We start from the raw sequence: 6000 nt of genomic DNA, 5'->3' as shown, positions 1-6000 counted from the left end.
AAAGAAGAGAAAAAAATTCTTAGTGTTTAACTTCTAAGCAAAAGGTTTTTTATTTCTCTCTTCTTCTTCTTCTTCTTCTTCTTCTTCTTCTTCTTCTTCTTTCTTCTATTTCCTCTTCTTCTTCTTCTTCTTCTTCTTCCTCCTCTTCTTCTTCTTCTTTTTCTTCTCCTTCTTCCTCTTCTTCTATTCCTCCTTTTTCTTCTTCTCCTTTTCTTACTAGGTGGTAAAACCCTTTTTCTCTGAAATTCCCACCCTCTCCGTTGTCCGTACAAGGCTGCTAACACCCGAAAACACCCTATGGAAATGGGAAGATAAAGAAGAAGAAAAGGAGGAGAGGGAGAGAAACAGCAGTAAGAAGAGAGGGGTAAAAAGAGGGAGATAGAGAAAGGAGAAGAAATTGGATTGATAAGAAGGCGGAGAGGGAGAGAGAAACGAAATAGTGGTAGGAGGAGATGGGATAAGGAGGGAGATGGAGGAAGAAAAGGGATGAGAGGTTGAGAAGAGAGGGAGATAAAGAGAAAGAGGAGGACGAAAAAAAGAGAAGAAGGAGATAGAGGAGGAAGATATAGAGAAGGGATAAAAAGATGGAGAAGGAGTTAAAAAGGAAGAGAAGGAGTAAGGAGTAGGTGAACGAAAGGAAGAGATAGAGGAGGGAGCTAAAGAAAGGAGAAAAAAAAGGAGGAGGAGATAAAGAGAAGTAGGAGGAAGAAGAAGAGGAGGAGGAGAAGAAGAAGATGGGATAAGGAGGGAGATGGAGAAAGAAAAGGGATGAGAGGTTGAGAAGAGAGGGAGATAAAGAGAAAGAGGAGGACGAAAAAAAAGAGAAGAAGGAGGTAGAGGAGGAAGATATAGAGAAGGGATGAAAAGATGGAGAAGGAGTTAAAAAGGAGGAGAAGGAGTAAGGAGTAGGTGAACGAAAGGAAGAGATAGAGGAGGGAGCTAAAGAAAGGAGAAAAAGAAGAAGGAGGAGGAGATAAAGAGAAGTAGGAGGAAGAAGAAGAAGAAGAGGAGGAGGAGAAGAAGGAGAGGTATCATAACGAGATATGAACAACTACCTAACTACAAGTCTTAATAGAAGTACATAATATTATGAGGAACATTATATTATTACAAGTAGATACGAAAATAAACAGGGTGGTACTTACGGAAAAAAGAGGCCAGTAGGTAAATATTTTTTTAGTTCTTTGGGGGAGGGGCGCAATCATTTAATCGTCTACCTTGTAAGCACTAGGCCGCGGGTTCGATTCGCGCCCGGGGCGTATTTTATCCTGAAGAGATAATGTTCGTTCTCGGAACGGCTGGCTTTTTTCCATCCTGTCTTCCTTCTCCCTTCGATTTCGGGACGATAAGACCTTAGCAGTTACAGTTCCCTCTGTCAAACCTCTTGGAAAAAGTTATCCAAGGGTTTTTCAAAGGAATCTTACCGAGTTTTGTTCCACCCTGTAAGGAGGAAAACAGCAGCATTGTGAAAATCTCGGGTCGTAATGTTAGTTTACCCGGGAGAACTTCGCAGGCCGCAACCCATAATAATATGACGCAAGTTCGCAACCCATAACGAATTTCAAATATGGCGCAACTTTTGCTTCCATGAATACTTTCACGACGTTCTTTGCTTCTTTGACCCGGGAGAACTTCGCAGGCCGCAACCCATAATAATATGACGCAAGTTCGCAACCCATAACGAATTTCAAATATGACGCAACTTTTGCTTCCATTAATACTTTCACGACGTTCTTTGCTTCTTTTTAATGTTTTAATTTGGTTCTTTTTCGAGTAGAATGAGTACATGAGCTCCTCGTAAATAAGATAGAAGGTCGCGGGTTCGATTCCCGCTTTCCCGCCCAGGGCGAATGCTAAATAGACAAGGTTCGCCCTCGGAACGGCTGGCTTTCTCCTATACTGTCCTTCTCTCGTCAATTTAGGAACGATAAAAGCTCTAACAATATTAAGGTGTTTCCACAAATAGTCGACCGGCCTTCGATCGATGTCGATCGACGGCCGTCGACTATAACGTGTGGACACACCTTTAGAAGTGGTATTTTCTATCTAAAATTCATTAGTACCACATCTTTTTCTTATAATATAAAACTTGGTTATGTAAATATTGTGTAATGTAAACACCATCACAATAAAATAAAATTGAAATGAAAACGAAGAAGAAGAAGAAGAAGAAGAAGAAGCGGAATAATCCAAAAACTCCAAAAAAGCACATCAAATTAATTTCTTCGGAATAAGGAGGACGTGAGAGAATTTGAAAGGGGGAGAGTTCATTAGTACATATCTTTTTCTTATAATATAAAACTTGGTTATGTAAATATTGTGTAATGTAAACACCATCACAATAAAATAAAATTAAAATGAAAAGAAGAAGAAGAAAAAGAAGAAGAAGCGGAAGCGGAAAAATCCAAAAACTCCAAAAAAGCACATCAAATTAATTTCTTCGGAATAAGGAGGACGTGAGAGAATTTGAAAGAGAGAGAGAGAGAGAGAGAGAGAGAGAGAAATCCGGAAAGAGAGTGAGAAAAACTGCTTTATTATTAATTGTTTACCCATAAAAAAAAAAGAAAGAAATGAATAGAAGAAAGAGGAGAGAAAGGATTTGGAGGGGTAGTATAGGAGAGGGGCAAAGGGAGAAAGAAGGAAGAAAAAAAGAAAAAGAGGAAGAGAGAGAGAGAGAGAAAGAGAGAGAGAGAGACAGAGAGAGAGAGACAGAGAGAGAGAGAGACAGAGAGAGAGAGAGAGGGAGAGAGAGCGAGAGAGAGCGGGAGAGAATTATACAGTGTGAAACAAATCTAGCCGTTCGTTCCCAGAACGAACCTTATCTGTTTAAAAGCTCGGCATTTGAAATTTGAATAATGTATCCAGATGCATTGAGGATTAGAATGAATTAGAAACCACCCTAGTTAGCTTCAAAAGTAGCACGTCTGCCTTGTAAGCGCTAGATCGCGGGCTCGATTCCCGCCCGGGGCGAACTTTATCCTGCACAGATAAAGTGCGTTCTCGGAACGGCTGGCTTTCTCCTATCACCTCCTCCTTCCTTACTTCGCTTTCGGGACAATAGCCCTAGTTAGCTTCAAAAGTAGCACGTCTGCCTTGTAAGCGGTAGATCGCGGGCTCGATTCCCGCCCGGGGCGAACTTTATCCTGAACAGATAAAGTGCGTTCTCGGAACGGCTGGCTTTCTCCTATCACCTCCTCCTTCCTTACTTCGCTTTCAGGACAATAAGAACTCAGCAGGTAGAGTTTCCCCTATCAAACCTCTTGGAAGTACATTACTTCCCTTCCTATAGGATTAAGGGAAGTAAAAATAGAGGAAATAAAAAATCTATTCTATTCTACCCTGTAAGAGGATTGAACTTTGAACTTTCACAAGTGCTGCATTCCATTATATTCATCATCGGCGTAAATCTTGATTTCAACAAAGTTCTTCAACAATGACAATAAGAACAACAACAGCACGAACTTTGAACTTTCACAAGTGCTGCATTCCATTATATTCATCATCGGCGTAAATCTTGATTTCAACAAAGTTCTTCAACAATGACAACAACAACAACAACAGCACCAACAACAAGTTGAAACTTTTGTGACTTTCGTGCTTTTCATAAAATCAACGTCAAGATAAGAATACCGCGAAACTCTCATGATAATGTTAATACAAAAGAGGCTGAAGGGAGTTAGGAGAGAAATGAAGAAGAAGATAAAGAAATAAGAAGAAGAAGAAGATAAAGAAATGAGAAGAAGAAGAGAAAAAGATGAAATTTCGGAGGGAAGAAGGTGGTAGATAAAGAAAGAGTAGTAAACTACTAAATTGAGACGAACAATAGAGGAGGAGGAGAAAAAGAAGTAGAAGGTAGAAAGACTGAAAGAAGGAAAAAACTAGAAAAAAAGAGATAAAGTAAAGATTGAGAAAGAAATAGAAAGAAGGGGAAGAAGCTAGGTAAAACGGGATTAAATGGGGAGGCCGAAAGGGAAGAAAACACTAAGACTAAGAAAGAAGCAAAGGGGGAAGAGGGGGAAAAAAATAAAGAATGTAAAAAAACGTAGATGAAATTTCGGAGGGAAGAAGGTGGTAGATAAAGAAAGAGTAGTAAACTACTAAATTGAGACGAACAATAGAGGAGGAGGAGAAAGGAGAAGAAAAAGAAGTAGAAGGTAGAAAGAAGGAGAAAAACTAGAAAAAAAGAGAAAAAGTAAAGATTGAGAAAGAAATAGAAAGAAGGGGAAGAAGCTAGATAAAATGGGATTAAATGGGGAGGCCGAAAGGGAAGAAAAGACTAAGAAAGAAGCAAAGGGGGAAGAGGGGGAAAAAAAATAAAGAATGTAAAAAAACGCGAAGTTCTATATTATGAAAAATATGGTCGTACTTAGCACGCTCGTAATTTTCAGCTTTCCCACTTGACTTCACTGGCGCGAAGTGTACATTATAAAAATACAGGGTGGCCACAAACTGACGTACCACACTTAAAGGTGTGGTTAAAGGGTTACAAATGTTACAATGAAACTTTATGCTCTATGAACAGGGCAACTCAAAGCTTGGTAGGTAGCGCGTCTGCCTTGTAAGCGCTAGGCCGCGGGTTCGAACTGGCTCTCTCGTATCCTGTCTTCCTTCTCTCTTGGGTTTCGAGACGATAAGACCTTAGCAATTATATTTCCCTCTGTTACACCTCTAAAAAAAAGGCATGATCAACTGACGTACCACACTTAAAGGTGTGGTTAAAGGGTTACAATGAAACTTTATGCTCTATGAACAGGGCAACTCAAATATTCTCAATTTGAGGTACCTACAGTCCCTGCCAGCCTAGTTAGCTTAGTTGGTAGTGCGTCTGCCTTGTAAGCGCTAGGCCGCGAGGTCGATCACTTAAAGGTGTGGTTAAAGGGTTACAATGAAACTTTATGCTCTATGAACAGGGCAACTCAAATATTCTCAATTCGAGGTACCTACAGTCCCTGCCAGCCTAGTTAGCTTAGTTGGTAGTGCGTCTGCCTTTCTCTCTCTCTCCCTCTCTATGAAAAATTCATATAGCCGCGTTTCCTATCCGCAAACATAAGTTTCCCCACTTTTTTCCCTTCACTTTCCCTCTCTCTCTCCCCCCCCCTCTCTCTCCCTTTCTCTTTCTGTCTTCTTCTCTGTCTCAATACTTTTCTGGCTCTTAACTGAGAAAGAGATAGTTTTCCGCGTCTCCCTCTCTCTCTCTCTCTCTCTCTCTCTCTCTCTCGCTCGCTCTTTCAATCCCTTTACTTTTGCTTTTTTGTCTCTCCCTCTCTATCTCTCAGTTTTTTTCCTGTCTATCTCTCTTTCTCCCTCTCTCCACCTCATCTGTCTCTCTCTCTCTCTCTCTCTCTCTCCAAGTTCTTCATTTCTCTCACTTGACTCACTTTCCATTCTCAATACTACAGTAAAGAAGAGAAAAAAATTCTTAGTTTTTTAACTCTCTAGCAAAAGTTTTTTTTCTCTCGTCTTCTTCTTCTTCTTCTTCTTCTTCCTTCTTCTTCTTCTTCTTCCTCTTCTTCTTCTTCTTCCTTCTTCTTCTTCTTCTTCTTCTTCCTCTTTCTTCTTCTTCCTCTTCTTCTTCCTCCTCCTCCTCCTCCTCTTCTTCTTCTTCCTCCTCCTCCTCTTCTTCTTCTTCCTCTTCCTCTTCTTCTTTTTCTTCCTCTTCTTCTTCTTCTCCTTCTTCTTCTCCTTTTCTTACTAGGTGGTAAAACCCTTTTTCTCTGAAATTCCCACCCTCTCCGTCTCTCTTTCTCCCTCTCTCCACCTCATCTCTCTCTCTCTCTCTCTCTCTCTCTCTCTCTCTCTCTCTCTCTCTCTCCAAGTTCTTCATTTCTCTCACTTGACTCACTTTCCGTTCTCAATACTACAGTAAAGAAGAGAAAAAAATTCTTAGTGTTTAACTTCTAAGCAAAAAGTTTTTTTCTCTCTCTCTTCTTCTTCTTTCTTCTTCTATTTCCTCTTCTTCTTCCTCCTCCTCTTCTTCTTTTTCTTCCTCTTCTTCTTCTT

This window comes from Diaphorina citri, unplaced genomic scaffold (genome assembly GCF_000475195.1).
Source record: "Diaphorina citri unplaced genomic scaffold, Diaci psyllid genome assembly version 1.1 scaffold203, whole genome shotgun sequence".
NCBI lineage: Eukaryota > Metazoa > Arthropoda > Insecta > Hemiptera > Psyllidae > Diaphorina > Diaphorina citri.
Note: the sequence above shows the minus strand (reverse complement) of the source record.